Here is a 24,305-nt window from a genome sequence, read left to right on the forward strand (position 1 = left end):
ATTTTTCGTACTTTAGAAATTAAGATTGTTTTGAAAGTTAGTGATGTTTTATTTGGTATGCATTTTGTAATGGTGAAAAAGGCAACTATGTATAAATTGAACCACATTATCTTAATCGGAAAGATGTGCGTTAGTATATATAAAAAAACAAATTCGTTTTTACCGTTGGAAAGTATTTTTAATAGGCATGTACAGATAAGAAGCATTTTTGTGTGAGTGTTCGAAGAACAAAACGTTAAAAAAGTTAGCTTGTTGTACTCGATAAGTTGTATTTAATTCTATGTATGAGATATTGTTAATTGTAGTTATTTATTTGAATAAAAAATTTTGAAAAAAAAAATAAAAATAAAAATTTTTTAAAAATATAGTTCAGATGTTAGCCTTTTTTAAGATTACTATTCCTTTCTTCTTTCTTTTCTCTGTCTCTTCCTTGTGCAATCTTAAACAAAATCACATCAGTTACCTCATTCCAGTCCTTATCAGATCGATAAAAAAATCACATCAGTTACCTCATTCCAGTGCCTTATCAGACCGATAAAAACCACATCAGTTACCTCATTCCAGTGCCTTATCAGATCGATAAAAATCACAATATCAAATTCTCTATGTGCCAAAACGGACTGCCCTTATTTTTGTCACCTTATCAGTTGTAAACCACCCGTTTTTATCGCTAAAGTCGTTTCAAGCTCTGTGGGGCCGTTCACAAATGGAGGAATCGTAAAGCCCTTATTTTCTGGCTCGTTGTCAAAGTGGTGTGAATGTAAACTTTCGGGTTGATGCAACATTCAAAGGCTTCTTTGTTGTTGTGTGAGTAGAGACTTTCTGCTTTTGAAACACCTTCATTCGCTAAAATATTGCTGCTGACCATTTATATATATATATATATAAGTGGGGATTGTAGTCAATGTGGTTTTCATGTAAAATTGTTGGTGAAAAATCAGTCTGTTTTCCTGCTCTCGTAAGTGTTTGTTGTTACTGCACTGTAAACCCCTTCATTTACCGTTGGCCATTCTCAATTGAACGATTTGTAAGACTTCACTGTGTGGCCCTCAGCACAGTTGTGGTGATTTAAAATTAAACAAATCAAGGACATTTGTCTGGCTTTTTGGTTGCGTAAATATTGACTCATTCTGCATTGGAAACCCTTCATCTATTTAGTTTTCGCTGCTACTAATAGAGCTAGTCGCAAATGGAGGAATCGTAACAGAGAAAAATAATAATTAAAACATAAACGTTTGGCTATTAGTCAAAACGGTGTTTAAACAACATTATAGGTGACTGACAATCAGTCATTTTCTGTGCTTGCGTCATTAGAAACACCTTCGGTAAATGATTGTCGCTTCTCAACTAGAAGAAACACGATGCCTTGTGAACACACACACACGCACACACACACACACACACACACACAAACACACACACACACAAACATACACACACACATGCACGCACGCACGCACACAAACACACACACACACACACACACACACACAAACACACACAAACACAGACATTCCTTCACCACCACTAATTGTGCACAAACTTACCAACCTACCCCACCAAATTACACACCTGACGTCAAGTCAGTGGTATTAGAGGATGTTAAAATGCAGCCGCAGACGTTACCACAACGTCGGAACCTTCTGATATCAAAGTAAAAAAAAATGACAGCGTACGATATTTTGTTACCACAGCCAAGGAGTAACTTGAGGTCCGACAAAATTGATCTCTCTCTCTCTCTCTCTCTCTCTCTCTCTCTCTCTCTCTCTCTCTCTCTCTCTCTCTCTCTCTCTCTCTCTCTCTCTCTCTCTCTCTCTCTCTCTCTCTCTCTCTCTCTCTCTCTCTGTGTCTCTCTCTCTCTCTCTCTCTCTCTCTCTCTCTCTCTCTCTCTCTCTCTTTCTCACACACACATACACACACACACACACACACGTACACATACACACATACATACACACACACACACACACATACACACACACACACACACACACACACACACACACCACCTCTCTTTTCTCACCCACACTTTAACCTTTCGGGTGCGTCACTGCTTTAAGCACCGCACAATAACGATCCCACGGTTGGGGCGGTGATCAGAAATTGCCTGTCTTTGCTCCAAGCGGTGCGTGCAAGGCAGGAGTGATAAAAGTGTGCTGGTGATTTATTGTTTTACGCAGGCACTCGATCAGCTTTCGGTCCAGGTAAACTGTCTTGGGGACTGGGCTTGAATTCACCATCGCTTTGTGCTGCACCTGTCCTGATTGAATCTTTTACAAAGGAATTTTGTTTTGCATACCAGGTAAGTGTAGATTCTTTCTTTTTACATTTAGTCAAGTTTTGACTGAATGTTTTAACATAGAGGGTGAATCGAGACGAGGATCGTGGTGTGTGTGTGTGTGTGTGTGTGTCTGTCTGTCTGTCTGTCTGTCTGTCTGTCTGTCTGTCTGTCTCTGTCTGTCTGTGCGTGTGTGTGTGTGTGTGTAGAGCGATTCAGACCAAACTACTGAACCGATCTTTATGAAATTTGACATGAGAGTTCCTGGGAATGATATCCCCGGATGTTTTTTTTCTTTTTTTCGATAAATACTTTTGATGACGTCATATCCGGCTTTTTGTAAAAGTTGAGGCGGCACTGTCACACCCTCATTTTTCAATCAAATGGATTGAAATTTTTGTAAAGCAATCTTCGACGAAGGCCGGACTTCGGTATTGGTCTTTAAACACACACACACACACACACTCACACACACACACTCACACACACACTCACACACACACACACAGACACACAGACACTAGTCGTATATATATATAGATAAAACGATCCAAATTTACGTTCATCTTATTCTACATCATTTTCTGATTCCAAAAACATATAAATATGTTATATTTGGATTAAAAACAAGCTCTGAAAATTAAAAATATAAAAATTATGATCAAAATTAAATTTCCGAAATCGATTTAAAAACAATTTCATCTTATTCCTTGTCGGTTCCTGATTCCAAAAACATATAGATATGATATGTTTGGATCAACGACATCTTTAGATGTCGTTGGTTTGGATTAAAAACACGCTCAGAAAGTTAAAACGAAGAGAGGTACAGAAAAGCGTGCTGTGCAGCACAGCGAAACCACTACCGCGCTGAACAGGCTCGTCAGTTTCACTCCGTTATGCACAAGCGGCGGACTACGGTCATTGTGAAAAAATGCAGTGCGTTCAGTTTCATTCTGTGAGTTCCACAGCTTGACTAAATGTAGTAATTTCGCCTTACGCGACTTGTTTTTCAATTCATATCTAAATATGTATTTGGGTTTGCAACATTCGGCTACATTTAATCGTACATGGTGTGTCTGGGTTGTTTGTCTGTGTAATCTGTATTTATTGTTTCTGGGCGGTGGTCTTGTGTGTTCGTCTGTATGTCATCCCGCCAAGTCCGAATCGCTAACTGACATCAAAATTCAGTGACGTGTGTGTGTTCGATTGATTAGTTATCCTACCACACTGGGTTTCTTTGTATCCATTTTGTCTTCTCTGGGACTCTGTTGTCGTTTCTTTTGTATTTAATGGCTTGGCTGTCCATTCTTCAGTTCTTGTGTCTTGTATTTCTGTCAGGACATCTCTGTTCAAGCCTGTCTTTGTGTCTTAATAATTGGTGTCTTTATCCGTTGTTCATGCTGGTGGTGGTGGTGGTGGAAGACAGAAATGCGTTGGTGTTTTTTGTATCTATTCTTTCTTTCTTTCTTTCTTTCTTCCTCCATTTATTTATTTATTTATTACCGTCTTTCTTTCCTCCTTCCTTTCTTTCTTTTTTCCTTTCTCTCTTTCTCTCTGTCTTTCCTTCTCTCTCTTTCTTCTTGTCTTTCTTTCTTTCTTTCTTTCTTTCTTTTTATTCTTTCTTTCTTTCTTTCTTCACTTTAAAAAAAACCGAACCATAAAAGTAGACGCCAGTCACTTGCTCAATTGGAAGATTGGTGAGTTGACGTGTGGGATGTGTGGGTCGTTTCGTCAGCGGCTGTGACTGATAGGGTGGATTTAAGGGTGGTGGGCTAGTTTTGTATGATTGGATAGGTGTTTTTTTGCTATTTCCTTGCTTAGTTTATTCGATTTTTTACTTGCCTTGTTGAAAGAAATAGGCTTTATGATTGCATTTATATGATCGAACCGAAGAACCTTTATTGGGACTTTTGGTTTTTGACATTCAGCATGTACCAGTACGTTGCCCTGGCGGTCTTTAACGCGGAAAGGACAAACAAACAATGAACAGAACATGAAATCTGCTGTATTTTGTTTTCCTTGTTGTCAAGATGGCGAGATTCAAAGACGAAAGAATTGACATTTTGGATCGTTACAGCAGCCTGTCTGTTTCAGATTTCTTTCTTAATTACATTTACATTACAATATTGAAGGGACACACACACAGACACACACACACACACACACACACATACATACACACGAACACACACACACACACATACACACACACATACGCACGCACGCACGCACGCACACACGCACACCGGCGCACACACACACACACAAATACACGCACGCACACGCACACACTCACACACACACACACACACACACACACACACACACACACTATATCACATGCAGCCTCCCTCAATCATGTCACTCTTTCCTGATCAGAACCCATCGTCGATGTTCTGTCAAAGGATACGTTTGTCGCCAAGAGCTACGTTGAGAGTGAACAACATGCACGAACCATCAAAATGTTCTCCAATCCTATTTGAACAACGCTGCCAGCTTTGGGCAAGCTTAATGTCAAAGAACATTAGCCTTTTAATTATGTACTTAATCAATAACTTGTCAGAATTCTTTGTGATATTAAGTTACAGAAAATGGTCCCGTGTTTGCGTTCGTGCCTAACGGCCTCTCTGTCTCTGTCTCTGCATCTAGCCCTGTCGTTCCGTCTGTCCGTCTGTCTGTCTTTATTTCTGTCTGTCTGTCTGCCTGTCTGTCAATCTGCTTGACCGAAAATATTCCCGTGATTTATTTGATCATTTTCCAAAGAGGCTATAAGATCTTTCTATTTACCGAAAGCAGAGCTGTCACCACGACTAATGACCGATCATTACTAGAATTGCCCTTGACAACGTAACGCCTTCGTATGACAACGTGTTATTATCTTCGGTTGAGGAAAATGTATGTTAAGAAAAAAAGAGTGTAACGTGTTATTCGCTTCAACGCAAAGTCTTGTAAATATTCGCGTATGTCATTATATTTTCAAGGTTACCACTTGCGTGGTGTTTAAATAGTTATCAGAAACATATGTAAAATGTTGACCAGGAACCTTTAAACCACAGGTAATCTTACTGTGCATGGGGGTTGGTGGGGAAAGGCTGGGGTGTGAGCTCTCCTGCCTAATAGTGGTAGTCTTTGGCACGATAGCTTACATCCCCTACCCCCACCCGCCCTGAATAAAAAGCCTTTGCTTGAAAGTTAAAGCTTAGCTCTTACAAATAAAAATCAACAAAACCTCTTGTTTGGGTACGCACAGACTCGTAAATCCTCGCGTATATCAACTGTTGGCCGGTTAAATATTCAAGGTTACCACTGACGTGGGATTTAAATACTTCAAAGAAACAGATGTAAAATGTTGACCAAAAGCCTTCAAACTACAGGTAAGCTTATTCGGCACGAGGTTGGTGGGATTAGGATGGGGTTCGAGATCTCCTGCCTAAAAGTGGTAGTATTTGGCACGATAGCTTACATCCCAACCACTACCCCACCAACCCTGAAACAAAACCTTTGCTTGAAACTTAAAGCTACGTTTTTACAAATAAATATCAACAAGTCCTCCTGTTTGAGTACTTGTATGTACAGACAAAATCTGCATCTATTTTTGATAACTCGCACTTGAAAAGGGCACTTTTACACATAACTGATGAATGGAAGTTTCTTCGAGGGCAACCATGCAAACCCTACCTGATCAGTTACTGCTCACATTCAAGCAGCTGCACTGTGCTTGATTTCAAACTGCAAACTCAAATGCAGATTTCTCTTCGACATGCCAATGCGTGTGTGTACTATTTTTCATTGGAGGGAAGGAAAAAGAATAGGGGCGTTCTGATCTATGAGCCTGGAAGTAGTCCAAGTTTTTTTCGGGATCTCCTGCGGTTCTAGATTCGGGTTTGAACACGTTGCAAATGATTGTGCCGGTGTAACACGAAATTTTTACTCCACGAAAATTTTACTCCGGAGTAAAAATTTCGTACGAAATTCTTACTCCGAGTACACCTTTCGTACGAGAAAAGAACTCCCCAAGGCACGAAAAAATTACTCCCTCCACGAAATTTTTACTCCCCATTTTTTTTACTTCCAGTAAAAATCTCGTACGCGAAAATGGGATGCGGGTGAAAGGATAATGCCAATATGTGATCTCGCGCAAACGAATGTCGCGCTACCCTCCCTCCACCCCTTCCACCACCAAGACTAACAGGGGACAAGGGAGTAAAAATTTCGTACACCTGGCATGAGAAGTTAAATTGCTCGTGTTAGGGTGAAGTAATTTATTCGTTATTTATTCGTCAGAGGAGTAACATTTTAGTACGAAATGTTTACTCGGAACTCACCTGTCGTGGGGAGTAATTTTCTCGTGTAATGGGGGAGTACTTTTTTTCGTAAAGGGAGTAACATTTTCGTACGAAATTTTTACTCCGGAGTAAAAATCTCGTGGGAGTAATTTTCTCGTGTTACACCGGTCAAAGGCAACCACCTTTTACTTCACGTATTTTTTTTCTTCCCTGCGTTAGAATCACAGAGTTGACATAATTTACGTTCAATCCCTGTACAATTTTCGATTTCTTTCTCAGTTATGTTGCCTCCACGCGTATCGTATACGTCTACTGTTTTATTGTTTGTCCCCCCCCCCCCTCCCCCCTCCCCAAACGCCTACGAGCCCATACCTACTCAAAGACAAGTTTAGTTAAAGGCATACTAACGCACTCCCGTGTTTACAAAGTGTAGTTTGCCCACAATCGATGTCAAACGCACCATAAGACCATATAATGACGATACGTCACCATGCGCGGACCATAATACACGCATTACAGCTTGTTCTAGCCTCTGAAAAAGTGAGGATGTCAACAAAGCCGCGGTGTTCTCTCCCTTGCATCAACGTTACATGTGTTGCCAAATCTATAAATAGGACGATCCAGATCAAAATGAAAATTCAAATATCTCAACATTTAAGGGGTCCTAGACCACAATATTTTGCAGGGAACTTAATTTAGTCTGTCTCCAGCTGTTGGTAAAGCAATTAGCGTGTATAGTCATCGAGTACATATGGCTTTAAATAATTCGTGAAAGCCTGGCGCCACCTCAGTCACCAACAACTCCTTTTCCTTATTAACTATATAGGACACCGACACATGCAGGGCGGTGACAGTACAAGTATTTTTTTGCGATGCTGATATTACTAAGTCACCCATACAAACGTCATTCTTGATAATCGTTTGTCGTTTCCTCAGGAGACATATAACATAAGAAACATACATTTTACTGAAGCTATTATTTGCGTTGTGACGTCATCTCGAACTGTGTTTCCATTTGTACGTGGAAGATTTCACGTTGGAATAAAGAATCAAGTGGTTTATTTCGTCATTTCGTTATATCATTAAAACTCGCCTCTGTTATTCTGACGCAGTTGGAAAGCGCACGCTGCTCAAAATGATTTGTTTTATACTGCCTTTATAGTTTGCTGCCTATTTCATTGTCCACAGCCTTTTCTTTCGCCATGTCATGATTTAAAATATATTCTCCTCTCGCTGTTTGCAATCTGTTATGTTTCTGTCACGTCCATATTGCAGTATACTGGGCCTTTCAATAAAGCAACACTCATGGCTTTTCCGGTCCCTTTGACCTCATGGTGTCAGAGCAAACAAAGCGACATCTATCGGCCATGTGAAGAACCCTCAGCTGGCATAGAGACCCGTTAAAGCACCTGCCTGCGTTTTATGACCACGGTGGCATAGGGGGTTGCTGCCCTTGGAGACAATGCGAACATTTGTAAGAGTTGGTTATAGACGTTGACGTTTTCACTTGAGGGAGTGACTGAGAGAATGACCTGCAAGATGGATGGACGTCTAGCCTGCTTGCTTGGTTCAAGCTCCTTCCTTTCTTATCATTTGACGGACTGACTCACTTCTTGCCTGATTGAGTGACCTACCTGCCTGTTTGCTCGTTTGTGTGCGTGCTTGCTTGCTTACTTACTTACTGACTGACTGACTGACTGACGGACTGACTCACTTCTTGCCTGATTGAATTACCTACCTGCCTGTTTGCTCGTTTGCATGCGTGCTTGCTTGCTTACTTACTTACTCACTTACTGACTGACTGACTGACTGACTGACTTACTTACTTACTTACTTACTTACTTACTTACTTACTTTTTACTTACTTACTTATTCCAGCGTCGCGGACGACGCTGGTATCTGCGGTCGGGAAGACTTTCCACGAATTTGCCTGCAGGGCGCCGCCATGTTTTCTGTGCTCGACTGCGAGCAGACCACAGGCACATTACACCCAAAATTCTTGTAGGCATACACAGACGCAACATAGCATATACAGACAATAACACCCACAACACTTCAACTGCATATGAAAGGAATAAAAATAAATCCGCAAATCAGTCGCGCACAAAACACCAGAAAGAAAAACAAGGAGTACCAAAGCGGCGTGCAGAAACTAAACTGACTCGGAGACTGAGAAGAAACATTTATCACACGATGTGGATAGCAAACATTAAAATAAAACAGATAAGTCAAGCAAAAAATAAACACAAATATCGAAAACACAATAAACAAAGGTAAAGAAAACAAAAAGAGATGCTTGCCGACAGTCAGTGTGTGTGTGCGTGGTTTGCCGTGTGCGTCAGCGGGGTGTGTGTGTGTGTGTGTGTGTGTGTGCGTGCGCGTGCATGCGTGCGTAGGCTACGTTCTTGCGTGTGTGCGTTCGAATGAGAAAGAAGAGAGAGAGAGGATTGAACAATGAGGTCACGTTCTCTGTCACATGAATACATATGCACACACTGAAGGCTACTTCGGACACGAACACTTGCCAACAACTGTGGTTGGACATGCTTTTGAAATGTAATATTTTTTCGACATGATTTCTGGACATACGAATCCCGCTGTGTTGCCTACTGATGTTGCGAATGATGAAGGTTTTGAGTTGACTGACCTTGAGGAGGGATTGCATCAGGCGTTTATCGTCTCAAATTATATCCTTGCTACTTTTCAGGAGTCAACTATTGCCATTCATGGTAACTTGGATAGTCAATGTTTTTATTTGTTTGATTCCCATCAAAGAAACAGAAATGGTAACCATTCTTCAAATGGCGCTGCAGTTTTGATGTCATCAAGTTAATTCCTTTGCAGAATTGATTGATTTTCTCAAAAGCCATTATCAATGTGTTTATCAATTAACACCTGTTCATTTCTGTCCAACTGCAATGCAAACTCAATGTGGAGGAAACAAGGATTCATTACAAACAAGTCATCCCTGTACATCAACAGATTTATGTACCTCAATCAATACTGCTAGTATGAGTGACAGGAATCTAAAAGAAAAAACAACCAAACGCAAATGTACTACTACTTCTACGACTCGTTTGAATGTAAAACAGAAATGTAACACTATCTGTGACAATGACGGTTCTACGACTCGTTTCAGGTGAAGGACAGTATAGATCGAACCTTAACCCGCAACTACGACAATTTGTGTCAGACTTTTTTCAACAGGAAAATATGCCTCTGTTCAACAGTAACCAAAACATGGAAGATGTTTTTGAAACTTTACAGAAATGTAACACTAGCCTATCTGTGACAATGTTGCTTTTGAATTGAACCCACATTTGTTGAACAGGAGAGAATGTTCCTGTTCAACAGTGCCCAAAACACTGAATCTGACGTTTTTGAATCTTTTCTGTCATCTAACTGAATCTGACGTTTTTGAATCTTTTCTGTCATCTAACCCAATTGCTCATGACTTCATCGATCTTGAACATGCCTACTTTTCAAAGAAAGACAGACAAAAGCGAAATCTGCATGTTAGCCATCTGCCTGAAATGGTCAATGCACTTTTGTAAAATTGTCACAGCTGTAATGCACTTTTGTGAAATGGTCAGTGCTGTTGTGCACTTATGCAAAACTTGGTGCTGTGCTGTTAACATTTGAACAAAATGCATTTTGTTCAAATGTTTAGTGCAACTTGCTACTATATAATCGCTGTATGCGCTTTGTGGTAATAATGCACTGTTGTGAAAAGTTTGCGCTAAATGTTGGCACTATGCATCATTGTTGGAGCACCCTCCTGTAGATGCACCATGCTGAAAAATGTACTTATGAATCAAGCATTGACTGAAATAAACAATTTATATATCCAGCACAACATGCAATTCATTAACTTTTGACCCTAACCTTTAACACTTCCCAAAATAAATCTTTGGTGGACATTGCATCGACGCTGTTCATTTTGAATGAACATTTTTCTTGTTGAGTGTTCAACGTCAAGTACGTAAGGATTAATGCCATGGTAAAGAACGCAAAATAAACCCAAATATATTGACAGTTTCAATGGTGAAGCAAAAGTGTTCTTATACTCAGTAAGTCACTGAAAGTGTCAGTGAAATACAAACTGACTGCATGGCAGGCACAATCAGACACACATGCACGCCGGCAGAAATGCATTGTCACAGACGGATACAGAAATTTGTTATTACATTGTGTCAAACGAAATAGAATGAGGTCAGCTTCACCCAAAGTGTGCTTGACCTGGCGTTTAACGCTTTCCGGATCCTTGAGATTAGGGTAAGGTGACGTTCGATACATTTAAACCCCTGCCTGTCTTCCCCGTTTCCGAGATACTGGTCTCACATGCAGACTCGTGTGCTGATTTAAATGCAGATTGCGGTGTCTGGATTGAGACTGAGTTATTTCCGTGTCATTTACAATCATACCCTTGGTACCACTTGAGGCGGGTATTTTGAAAATTCAAGGCAGTGGCTACTCATATTCACACATGGGTTTTCTTAGATTATTCCTTTCGTTCATTCTTTCATTCTTTTTTTTCTGTCTGTCTGTCTTTTTTTCTACTTCTTATATTATTTCTCTCGTTCGTTCGTTCATTCATTCTTTGTTTCTTCAATTCGTCCTTTAGTCCTTTAGTCCTTTATTTCAATATTCTGGCTGGCTGGCTGGCTGGCTGTCTGGCTGGCTGGCTGCCTGACTGGCTGTCTGTCTGTCTTTCTGTCTGTCAAGTATTATGCTATTTACAGAACGAATGGCAAATATTCAAAGCGTAAATGGCAACAGTCAAAACCTTAAATGTCAGCAAACATCCAAGAGTGTTTTTCGTAACTGTAACTGAAGCATTCTCAATCATTGTCTTATAGCAGGACTGTTAAAATAGCACGCAGTACTTTGTGAATTGGACAGTAAGAAGGAAGGGAGGTCAGAATTGCAGACAATGAAACATGATCTGAAGCTGTACCTTCAATGAGACAGATATGTGTGCAAACCTGCAAAAGACTAGTTAAACTGGGCTCCTATTTACATGCGTGTGAATATATTTCCATACATTTCCATACATTTCAAGACAAAGGCTCTAGTGTTCCTACTAGACGTAATCTACTGTCAACAATTTAATGTCTCGAAGCTTCGACTCAAGGGGGCAAGGATCGGGGAAGGTTTTTTCTTGCGTAACTTCTTCTTTATGTAAGTTTTAACAAAAAGACTGAAAAGCCTTGTACTCGCGTTGGGATGACAAAAACGAAACAAATGAGTTTTAACATTCCAGGGAATAAAAGAACAAGTCGCGTAAGGCGAAATTACTACATTTAGTCAAGCTGTGGAATTCACAGAATGAAACTGAGCGCACTGCATTTTTTAACAATGACCGTAGTCCGCCGCTCGTGCAAAACGCAGTGAAACTGACGAGCCTGTTTAGCGCGGAAGTGGGATCGCTGTGCTGCATAACATGCTTTTCTGTACCTCTCTTCGTTTTAACTTTCTGAGCGTGTTTTTAATCCAAACATATCATATCTATATGTTTTTGGAATCGGGAACCGACAAGGAATAAGATACAATTGTTTTTAAATCAATTTCGGAAATGTTATTTTGATCATAATTTTTATATTTTTAATTTTCAGAGCTTGTTTTTTAATTCGATAATAACATATTTATATGCTTTTGGAATCAGAAAATGATGACGAATAAGATGAATGTAAATTTGGATCGTTTTATAAAAAAAATTTAATCACAATTTTCAGATTTTTAATGACCAAAGTCATTAATCAATTTTTAAGCCACCAAGCTGAAATGCAATACCGAAGTCCGGCCTTCGTCGAAGATTGCCTTACAAAAATGTCAATCAATTTGATTGAAAAATGAGGGTGTGACAGTGCCACCTCAACTTTTACAAAAAAGCCGGATATGACGTCATCAAAGTCATTTATCGAAAAAATGAAAACAAACTGCTGGGGATATCATACCCAGGAACTCTCATGTCAAATCTAATGAAGATCGGTCCAGTAGTTTACTCTGAATCGCTCTACACACACACACACACACACACACAGAGACACACAGACACACATACACCACGACCCTCGTCTCGATTTCCTCTATGTTAAACTAGATTAAATGTAAAAAGGATGAGGAATGTTTGTAGGGGGGGGGGGTGTCAGGGAGCAGAAAATTGCTTGTTTTGCTTTTTTGCTTATTTTCGGGTAGCTGCTTGACTCTCGTTTTTGTCTGTTTGTGTGAGGGTTTGCTTGTGCCTTCAAAATGACTTAGCGTTGTTGGTATTTTCCTTCATGATGTAGTGAACGAGCCTTGTCAAACCATGTCCATGGTTAGAGGTGGAACATTCGGCTTAATGTGTTCCAGTTCTCCTTCGTCGATATAGTAGCCTACTAATCAAAGAATCCCACAAGAGAAAGGGGCTTGTCTGCTGAACACAGCCATGTCGAATGAACAATTGATGTCCACACTTCTTCGATCGTTCCTGGTGCGTGCACATGTACATGGCAAGGGACATCACAGGCACTCGCTATCCTTTAATGACATTGACCATCACTGACAGTACAGATCAAGATAGACCGATGGGGCTCGTTTATCAATCATTCATTTCCACCGCCTGTTGAGCTCAGCTGGGAGACTGACTGTTCAAGTCAGATCAGTTGTAGTCAAACGTGCGGAGAATCTGATTACGAGCTGGGTTTTTTCGAAGAAGGATCGTTTCCCTTTGTTGGATTCTCTACCACGCTGCAGGGTGACAATTGAGCTGCATTTTCTGTCATCGGCTTTTGGGGACAGCAAGCTGCTTATAGTGAATAGGTCAGTCCTTCTCCGAAGCCCTGGGGTGGGATTTCTTGGGGTCTAATTTCTGCCCAAGGCTAACACAGCTCTTGGCGTGCTGGTAGTCAGGTATAAGTACGTTTCCGTCTCCATGGAAGGCGCCGAAGTCAATTATTTATTTGCTGAGGGCCGTTGCGTGATCCCAGATTGAAGATTCACGAAGGATTACGCGTCCCGCTGGCTGTGTTTTGGTCGTTGTTAACCGACGTATTTGGTGAGTTCCAATTTGTTCACATTTTTCGTCAACTGTGTCTATGTTGTCTGGAACAACATTGAACAATATTCGTTAGGTCATCGCTCCATCTTTTTACCAGCTGTTTCTTTTTGTCTTTTACATTTGGACAGTGTTCGTGTCTTTGTTGGAATTTCCATTGCAAAGGGTTTCTGCGTGCTGTTTGTCACTTGGCTGTGAATATAGTATATTTAAAGTCTTGAAAGCTGCTGGTTTATATTATAGGACGGTGACTGAGCTCTTCTTCTTGTTTTTCTTCATTATCTTTTTCTTCTTCTTCCTGTTTCTTCCTGTTTGTTTGTTTGTTTCTTTGTTTCTTTCTTTCTTTCTTTCTGTTTTTTTCTTTCTTTTTTCTCTTTTTATATTGTTTTATTTCTTGTCTTTGCAGGATGTGCACGTGTGTTTTTTACATTTAGTCTAGTTTTGACTAAATGTTTTAACATAGAGGGGGAATCGAGACGAGGGTCGTGGTGTGTGTGTGTGTGTGTGTGTGTGTGTGTGTGTGTGTGTGTGTGTGTGTGTGTGTGTGTGTGTGTGTGTGTGTATGTGTGTATGTATGTATGTGCGTGTGTGTGTGTAGAGCGATTCAGAGCCGTAAACTACCGGACTGATCTTCATTACATTTCACATGAGAGTTCCTGGGTATGATATCCCCGGACATCTTTTTCATTTTTTTTTTATAAATGTCTTTGATGACGTCATATCCGGCTTTTTGTGAAAGTTGAAGCCGCACTTCTCCCAGTAAGGTCATATATTGTACTACGTTGCAAGCCCCTGGAGCAATATTCTGATTAGTGCTTTTGTGAACAAGAAACAATTAACAAGTGGCTCTATCCCATCCTCCCCCCCCTTTCCCCGTCGCGATATAACCTTGAACGGTTGAAAACGACGTTAAACACCAAAGAAAGAAAGAAAGAAAGAACTGTCACGCCCTCATTTTTCTATCAAATTTAATGACATTTTGGTCAAGCAATATTCGACTATGGGATTCAATTTCAGCTCCGCAGCGTAAAAATTAGTTTATTAGTTTACTCATTAAAGTTGTCATAAACATCGAATTTTCACTAACAGATTTAAAAATGATTGCATCGTATTCCTCACGTTCTCCTGATTTCAAAAACATACACATATGTCATGTTTACTATAAAAATGTGCTCAGAATTACAGAAAATAGGTTGAAGTAAGTACTGCGTTCGCGCGCTACGCGGAAACGAGCGTGACCCGTCTCGGCCGGTTTTTCGGTGTGGTTAGTCGAGACTATCTTATTAATGGTCTCGGCGATGACTGTTTTTATATTTAGTCAAGTTTTGACTAAATATTTTAACGTAGAGGGGGGAATCGAGACGAGGGTCGTGGTGTATGTGTGTGTGTGTGTGTGTGTGTGTGTGTGTGTGTGTGTGTGTGTGTGTCTGTCTGTCTGTGTGTGTGTGTAGAGCGATTCAGACTAAACTACTGGACCGATCTTTATGAAATTTGACATGAGAGTTCCTGGGTATGAAATCCCCGAAAAAAATTTTCATTTTGTTGATAAATGTCTTTGATGACGTCATATCCGGCTTTTCGTGAAAGTTGAGGCGGCACTGTCACGCCCTCATTTTTCAACCAAATTGGTTGAAATTTTGGTCAAGTAATCTTCGACGAAGCCCGGGGTTCGGTATTGCATTTCAGCTTGGTGGCTTAAAAATTAATTAATGACTTTGGTCATTAAAAATCTGAAAATTGTAAAAAAAAAAAAAAAATTTATAAAACGATCCAAATTTACGTTTATCTTATTTTCCATAATTTTCTGATTCCAAAAACATATAAATATGTTATATTCGGATTAAAAACAAGCTCTGAAAATTAAATATATAAAAATTATTATCAAAATTAAATTGTCCAAATCAATTTAAAAACACTTTCATCTTATTCCTTGTCGGTTCCTGATTCCAAAAACATATAGATATGATATGTTTGTATTAAAAACACGCTCAGAAAGTTAAAACAAAGAGAGGTACAGAAAAGCGTGCTATCCTTCTTAGCGCAACTACTACCCCGCTCTTCTTGTCAATTTCACTGCCTTTGCCATGAGCGGTGGACTGACGATGCTACGAGTATACGGTCTTGCTGAAAAATGGCATTGCGTTCAGTTTCATTCTGTGAGTTCGACAGCTACTTGACTAAATATTGTATTTTCGCCTTACGCGACTTGTTATATTTAGTCAAGTTTTGACTAAATATTTTAACATCGAGGGGGAATCGAAACGAGGGTCGTGGTGTATGTGCGTGTGTCTGTGTGTCTGTGTGTCTGTGTGTGTGTGTGTGTGTGTGTGTAGAGCGATTCAGACTAAACTACTGGACCGATCTTTATGAAATTTGACATGAGAGTTCCTGGGTATGAAATCCCCGAACGTTTTTTTCATTTTTTTGATAAATGTCTTTGATGACGTCATATCCGGCTTTTCGTGAAAGTTGAGGCGGCACTGTCACGCCCTCATTTTTCAACCAAATTGGTTGAAATTTTGCTCAAGTAATCTTCGACGAAGCCCGGACTTCGGTATTGCATTTCAGCTTGGTGGCTTAAAAATTAATTAATGACTTTGGTCATTAAAAATCGGAAAATTGTAAAAAAAAAATAAAAATTTATAAAACGATCCAAATTTACATTTATCTTATTCTCCATCATTTGCTGATTCCAAAAACATATAAATATGTTATATTCGGATTAAAAACAAGCTCTGAAAATTAAATATATAAAAATTATTATCAAAATTAAATTGTCCAAATCAATTTAAAAACACTTTCATCTTATTCCTTGTCGGTTCCTGATTCCAAAAACATATAGATATGATATGTTTGGATTAAAAACACGCTCAGAAAGTTAAAACAAAGAGAGGTACAGAAAAGTGTGCTATCCTTCTTAGCGCAACTACTACCCCGCTCTTCTTGTCAATTTCACTGCCTTTGCCATGAGCGGTGGACTGACGATGCTACGAGTTTTCGGTCTTGCTGAAAAATGGCATTGCGTTCAGTTTCATTCTGTGAGTTCGACAGCTACTTGACTAAATATTGTATTTTCGCCTTACGCGACTTGTTTTGTGTTGATCATTTAGTTTAATGCCGACAGATTGACTAAATGTTTTTATATCGCATTATGCGACTTGTTCGTTAGTTTTTGTGTGTGTTTTTATATTTAGTCAAGTTTTGACTAAATATTTTAACATCGAGGGGGGAATCGAAACGAGGGTCGTGGTGTATGTGTGTCTGTCTGTGCGTGTGTGTGTGTGTGTGTGTGTGTGTGTGTGTAGAGCGATTCAGACTAAACTACTGGACCGATCTTTATGAAATTTGACATGAGAGTTCCTGGGTATGAAATCCCCGAACTTTTTTTCATTTTTTTGATAAATGTCTTTGATGACGTCATATCCGGCTTTTCGTGAAAGTTGAGGCGGCACTGTCACGCCCTCATTTTTCAACCAAATTGGTTGAAATTTTGGTCAAGTAATCTTCGACGAAGCCCGGACTTTGGTATTGCATTTCAGCTTGGTGGCTTAAAAATTAATTAATGACTTTGGTCATTAAAAATCGGAAAATTGTAAAAAAAAAAAAAAAAATTTATAAAATGATCCAAATTTACGTTTATCTTATTCTCCATCATTTGCTGATTCCAAAAACATATAAATATGTTATATTCGGATTAAAAACAAGCTCTGAAAATTAAATATATAAAAATTATTATCAAAATTAAATTGTCCAAATCAATTTAAAAACACTTTCATCTTATTCCTTGTCGGTTCCTGATTCCAAAAACATATAGATATGATATGTTTGGATTAAAAACACGCTCAGAAAGTTAAAACAAAGAGAGGTACAGAAAAGCGTGCTATCCTTCTTAGCGCAACTACTACCCCGCTCTTCTTGTCAATTTCACTGCCTTTGCCATGAGCGGTGGACTGACGATGCTACGAGTATACGGTCTTGCTGAAAAATGGCATTGCGTTCAGTTTCATTCTGTGAGTTCGACAGCTACTTGACTAAATATTGTATTTTCGCCTTACGCGACTTGTTGTCCTTTCACTTGCCACCCTTTGGATATCTGTTCAAACTAATCTATGATTTGTTGAAAGTTTTAGGATCACTACTCTTCAGAAATCGGAGTCCAGCATGAATGAATAGATAGATATATTTTATAGTATCATATCGGGTGAACACGCCTGGGATCGGTACGACTGTTTTGCTTGAAAATTATTTATTTTCCCAGTTTAAAGACATGATTTACTTAAGCCTTCAATGAATGTTTCGATAGCATCGGTGTTATCGAAACATTCATTGAAGGCTCAAGTAAATCATGTCTTTAAACTAGGAAAGAGCGATTGTTTAGTTCAAAAACCAGACACCGAGCCGTTGTATCAAAGGTGTTACAGTAGATGCCGTGAAAACAAACCATAATTAACTAACTGCAAATAATATTCACTTTTCAGACACGTACCTCTTTTCCAATGATAAAGACACAAAATCTTGAATCATGCCCTTGATGCTTCATTCTCTATGATACTGTGTTGGGGAAAACCCTCCTGCTTCATCTGGCACTGACCCTTGCATCTGCATGCAAAGCAGATTAGGTTTTGTTATGAGCTTCTACGCTTCGCTATCCCTGTGAACGTGGCCATGAACTCGCCATGAAGTTGATGTTTCAGACATATCGTCAATGAGCGGGCGGCAAGGCGTACAAAGAGGTTCGTGGTCACGATAGTAGTATCTTTCACGTATCTTTAACACTAGTACCGGTAGTTGTTTATTGTCTGGGTGATGAGAATGTTAATTTCTGATAATGTTTATTGTTACACTTGGCAATATGTCCATGTTACTGAATGTAAAAAGACGTCTCGTGAAATGTTAAACATGGAATATCTTTTGTTTTAACTGCCACTTTTTCTGATTTAAAAGGAAGGTTTGTGAACGGTCAATGAAACGAAAAGAAATTTCTTTTTATATGTTTAATTCGTATAGAAATGCAGTGCACAGTATTCAGCTCATGATTTAAAAGGAAGGTTTGTGAACGGTTAGTGAAACGATAAGAAATTTCTTTTTATACGTTTAATTCGTATAGAAATGCAGTGCACTGTGGTCAGCTTACCTGTGATGGCAGGACACTTGTATTTCATGACAGGTATAGGCTACACCGTGGATCCTAGGCAAATAGTAACTAGACTCTCTCACTCTCTCTCACTCTTTCTCTCTCTCTCTCTCTCTCTCTCTCTCTCTCTCTCTCTCTTTCTCTCACACTCTCTCTCCCTCCCTCTCTCTCTCTCTTTCTCTCACTCTCTCTCTCTCTCTCTCCCGCTCTTGCTCTCTCTCTCTACCGCTCTCTCTCTCTACCGCTCTCTCTCTCTCTCTCTCTCTCTCTCTCTCTCTCTCTCTCTCTCTCTCTCTCTCTCTCTCTCTCTCTACCGCTCTCTCTCTCGCTCTCGTTTGGCATGAGAGAAACATAAAAGAACACAGGGAAAAGATAGCATGTACCAGTACTGTCTCTCTTTCATCCCACCAAGGCAAACTCATTTGTGTAACGACGAAGACAATCAATCATTTGGTGATTTCTCTGTTGATTAAAGGGAAGCGTCCACAAATTAGCCTCGTGATTCTGCAGTGTGGATAAACAGTGATCCCCCCCCCCCCAAACCCAACCACCAACCCCTTCCGGTGTTGCTTTGACTCGGTCAACCCAGACTGATTCACAAAGTGAGATAGCCTGATCGGAATTATCACCGAGACGGTACTTGTGCGATAGTGAACTGAGGAATCGAACACGCCTGTCCTTGGGCGCTTTAAGCTTGTACAGCTTTCTTATCACCCAATCCTCCTCACCCCTGTGAAATAGAGAAGGGATAGAGGGGGGAGGCGAGTGATGTGTGGCCTAAGCAAAGTTTGTTGTTTGCTGTGTGTTTGTCTGTTTTCTTGAAGTAAACTCCTGTGAACTTCTGCTACGACAAGAATTGCTGTTTTAGAGTCAGCACTATTTGTAGCGTTTGAGTGTTCGATTGTCGTATAAGATTTTTCGGATGTAAACGTATTTCGGACTGCCTCCCTCTCCCAACCCCACCCCTCTCTCTCTCTCTCTCTTTCTCTCTCTCTCTCTCTCTCTCTCTCTCTCTCTCTCTCTCTCTCTCTCTCTCTCTCTCTCTCTCTCTCTCTCGCTCTCTCTCTCTCTCTCTCTCTCTCTCTCTCTCTCTCTCTCTCTCGCTCTCTCTCTCTCTCTCGCTCTCGCTCTCTCTCTGCCACCTCCCTCCTTCTCAGTATCTTCTTCTCTGTTCACATGTGTTAGAACATGCTGTCCAGCTCTGAAAGTGCGTTTGAGCCTTTGTTCAATATCAATAGTTTGCTGAATCAGTATCAGTAATTAGCGGTGACTTTTTTTGCACTGAATTTCACTTGTTCTTCGCTTGTGGCTTATTTTTGTTTTGATTTCCTATTGTGTGGAACTTGTTGAGATCAAAATCTCTTTTACTTATGATTAAATGGAGAAAACATAGTGCATTTTTTAAGATTAAAAATTGTCCAAATTCAAAAGAAAAAATTGTTAGTAGGAGGACTTTCGAATCAACCGTACCATTGCAATCCTCGCGTGTGAACGGCCCATAACCAAACATACGCGCCGAGTTTATCTCCAATTCCTACTTGGTACAGCTAGAGTGCAATACCGCAATTTCCAAACTGCCTTGTACAATTCAGGTGATTTACACAGGGTTATTCGAGTCAGATTACTGCCACTTCAGCGATAGATAGCCTCGTAAAGGTATTGGATATTTGTCGCAAAAACGTGATAGTAGGTCTATACCTAGCCAAGATGTGTGAACCTGACTTTGTTCTCTTGTGATTGAACTTGCGGTAAGGATTTGTCACTTTCAACTAGGTGTGTGTTCACCAGTTTTCCTTTTAAATGTACGTCTGACTTTCCCCTTTGGTTTAAACATTTTTATTCAAAGAATTACAAATAACAATGCCGCATACAATCAATTGAAACAATGGAGAACAAAACGCTTTTCGTGATAAATATTCGACAGAATCGAAATGTCTTCTGTTCAGGTGAAGTACGTACTATCATTGTTGATAACATGTTCGGTTTGATTAAGGGTATTCAGCTGGTATTTCCTTGTTTTCACCGTACCTATTTTATTCATGTTTTTATTACTTAGTTAGTGGAAGAATCTTTTGTAATGTATGTTTGATGGTGTATGCTTTTAATTAAGCGTTGCTGACTATGAATGTAGATGTAAATGCTTGTATAACTGTGTTTTAATTTTAAATGTGTCAAGCGCAAAGAGCATAATTGTAAAGTTATGATGTTGCGCTATATAAATGCTCATTTATTATTATTATTATTATTATTATTATTATTATTATTAAAAAGAAAGAGCGAGATGGAGAAAATGTATGTCGCCTCTTGTATGTCTGCCCGTCTCAGCAAGACGGAACAAGAAAGGTGTATTTGGGTATGTATTGGGTGCATGTAGTTGAAAATCATTATGCCTCCTTCAGTGAGGAACATTTTTTTCTATTAGCTTCGTTATAATCAACGTTTCAAATCCTCTTTCAGATAACCCCAGAACGAGCAAACAAGAACAGAACGTAACCAGGTACCCAGTAGTGGTTCTGGAGATCCAAAATGGCTGCTCTCTCTTCGTCGTCAGAGACAGCGATCCCTGGGAGCTGAAGTGAAAGTGGCAGACGATGTTCTCCTTCTGTCCCAATATGAAGGGCTAATGTGACAATTCTAGCGGATACCTATACTTCTGATCGATTTGTGTCAAGTCTGACTTGACTTGATTTCACCCATTACTTGCTGTGTGGTACATTAGCTTCGCTCTTACGTAATTCGTGTTCCAGTCAGGTGACTAAATGGTGCATGGTGATTGGCAGCTTTGTGACCTAATTATCATTGAAGCGTCAGTAGTGCTTTCGGTCGGTGGACATAGCTTCAGCTGCTGACACCATGGCCACATTTGTGAGTATGTTTTATAACAGTATTTCTAGCAAAACATTTAATTTTTTCTGTTATTGCTACAAACCGATTGTGAGTGACATGTTCATTAAATCTTTCATGTAAAATCGTTTGTCTGTACTTTTATAATCCTTGGGGGATTGGCTTATATGAGAAACTGTTTCTATGAAATTATAGGGCTATGAAATGCCATTAAAAACATAATAGTTACAGTACATCATCGTAATAACGTAGGTCTTCTTGTCTGTGTGAGAGAGAAAGATTTTTCCTGGGATACAGGGGAATGATGGTAGTGGATATTTGATATTAACCGTTTCGAGAATAGGGAACCCATCGTGAAAGACACAAAACACACATCTTGCTTGCAAAATACCCTTGTTACTCTACTGTCGCAACCGTTTCTTTCGAGTGTCTAGTTTATGAGACTACCTCCGTCTACGGCTGTGGTGTTCTATTTGAATTGCTAAACAGACCTCCACTGGCATTTCCACTAAGGGAGAACAGATCTGAACTGTACTGACTTGGATTATGTGTTGGCAGTCGCCGGAGAAAAGGGTGTCACAGAAAACTCTTTCAGTGAAAAGAAGTTTAATTGCTTATTTTACGTTTAGTGCGTGGCATGCATCTGTGCATGGGGCTAGGGAAGTGGAAGGAGGCGAGCAAAATAGACGAATTTCGGAAATAACTGTGACTGAATTTTAAGGGTTGTGGTAAGCTGCTTTTCCTTGCAAACATTAAGTCAATCTACACGTGAAGTCTCCACGCGTGGACCTCAATCTGTGCACTGAAGGATGAAATCAAAACCGCACTGCCGATTGTCAGCTCCTACGTATGTACTTTCGAACAGAGTGTTATATTTTGCAGACAGTGCAGAAAGCTCAGATCGAAGCTAATCCTCACTGGGATGTCAGTCGTTCGCATGATTTCACTTGCACAGCCCAGCCAGCAAAATTTTGCGCAGCGAATGCGTGTCGCAGTCGCCAAACTCTGCGTAACAACTGCACTGGACGCATGCGTAACGCGCGCGATTTTGCAAAGCGAAATACATGCGTGACACACTCGTTTTCCCTCAGATTACGCAGACCATACGCACCTCCAGCGCACGCTTATTTGACACCAAGACAAATTCGCACTCTCCACGCAGACGTCACGATTGCTTTACGCATTCTCACGCTATTAACGCGCTCTCCACGCAGACGACACGATTGCTTTACGCATTTAACGCGCTCTTGACGCAGATGTCCTGATCATCTTACGCACTCTCCACGCAGATGTCACGAATTATTGACGCATTCTCAGGCATTACGCGCTTTTTACGCTCCCTTCACGCAGATGTCACAATTGCTGTACGCATTCTCACGCATTTGACGCACTCTCCACGCAGATGTCACAATTGCTTTACGCATTCTCACGCATTTGACGCACTCTCCACGCAGATGTCACGATTGACCTACACAATTTTACGCAGACCACACAACCGCTTTACGCACTCACAAACAAATAATGGGCAGTGCACAACATTGTATTGATCCAGAAAGACAAAGGTCAAGCGTGCAGGTTCGATAACAGAGATGATCATAATTATGTACAAGTTCTAAAACAAAAATGCAGTCAAATAAATTGATTAAAACAAAGGAGAGATTTGAATCTCGCTTATTGCCATTGTGACTTCCAGGTTATAATTTCACTGCATTTTGACATACCAGCAGCACGGAAACAAAAATGATCAAAATACTATTCAAAGCAGAATTCAAATTGGCTGAACAAAGAATAAATAGAACAAAACCCTGATAGTCATCATCGATACGCCGTTGTACATGCAGTGAAGAATCCAGTATAACTTATAAGAGAGAATTTTGATGTACACTCGTCACTATATCACATTGATGTAAACAAATAAATAAATAATTGGCACAGCCTAGGCATAGGCAGCAGTGAGTTGTATCAACATGTTTGAATACAGAACAGCAACAAAAAGAGAAAAAAAGTTCTACAAGCCAGCTAATAGTTGAACTTCAGATTACTAATGATATCACAAACAAACACTTAGTTAATGCCCATTCTCCAGGGATCGAAATCCAGTCAATGTACACCAAACTAGGATAACACATTCATTTAGAATCTATCACGACTGCATAAAACATTGGTATGCAATTCACAAAGCAAGGAACTTGAAACATGAACATTGACATTAAACATACATATGTGCCCCACACACATTTCGGACAAGGCAGCTGAACGAAATTCAGATGTGGATGGAGCACAAAATAATTAGATGGGGCGGCGTGAAAGCATACTGGGACAAGGAACAAGCAAGAGAAAGAGGATAAGAAGATAAAAGGAAGAACAAACCGAAGAATAAGAAAGAAAAAAACAAAATAAGAGAAGGAGAGAGAGAAAAAAAAGGAAAAAAAAAAAAGGAAAAAAAAGGGAGACAATCATATGAATGTGTACCATTTAAATAAAAGAAATTAAAAAAATTACTTTTAAAAAGGAGACATTTCAGGTTTTGATTTGAAGTGTGTTAACATATTCACATATACCAGTAACTTTGCATGGAAAAAAAAAGTTCACAATGATTTGAAGCAAATTCAAATGCCAGAGAAAAAACAGAACAAAACCCTGATGTCATCATTGATAATCAGTGGTACGTTCAGTGAAGAAAAAACAATTGACACAACCTAGACATGGGCAGCAGTGAGTTAT

At 39.8% G+C, this 24,305-nt stretch overlaps 1 protein-coding gene across 3 annotated transcripts in view; it reads left to right on the plus strand.

Moving 5' to 3' along the window:
• The first annotated feature begins 2,123 nt into the window (after positions 1–2,123).
• LOC138958595 (uncharacterized) overlaps positions 2,124–24,305 on the plus strand; it is a 58,011-nt gene continuing 35,829 nt past the window's right edge. Inside the window, exons 1-2 of one of the 3 annotated variants that reach the window (XM_070329791.1) lie at positions 2,124–2,302; positions 21,195–21,602. The gene's annotated coding sequence lies outside the window, so the exon portion shown is untranslated. Of the gene's footprint in view, positions 2,303–13,084; positions 13,604–20,337; positions 20,486–21,194; positions 21,603–24,305 lie in introns of those variants that run through there. The other 2 variants (XM_070329793.1, XM_070329794.1) reach the window with 2 other exon arrangements.

Source organism: Littorina saxatilis, linkage group LG2, assembly GCF_037325665.1.
Source record: "Littorina saxatilis isolate snail1 linkage group LG2, US_GU_Lsax_2.0, whole genome shotgun sequence".
Lineage (NCBI taxonomy): Eukaryota > Metazoa > Mollusca > Gastropoda > Littorinimorpha > Littorinidae > Littorina > Littorina saxatilis.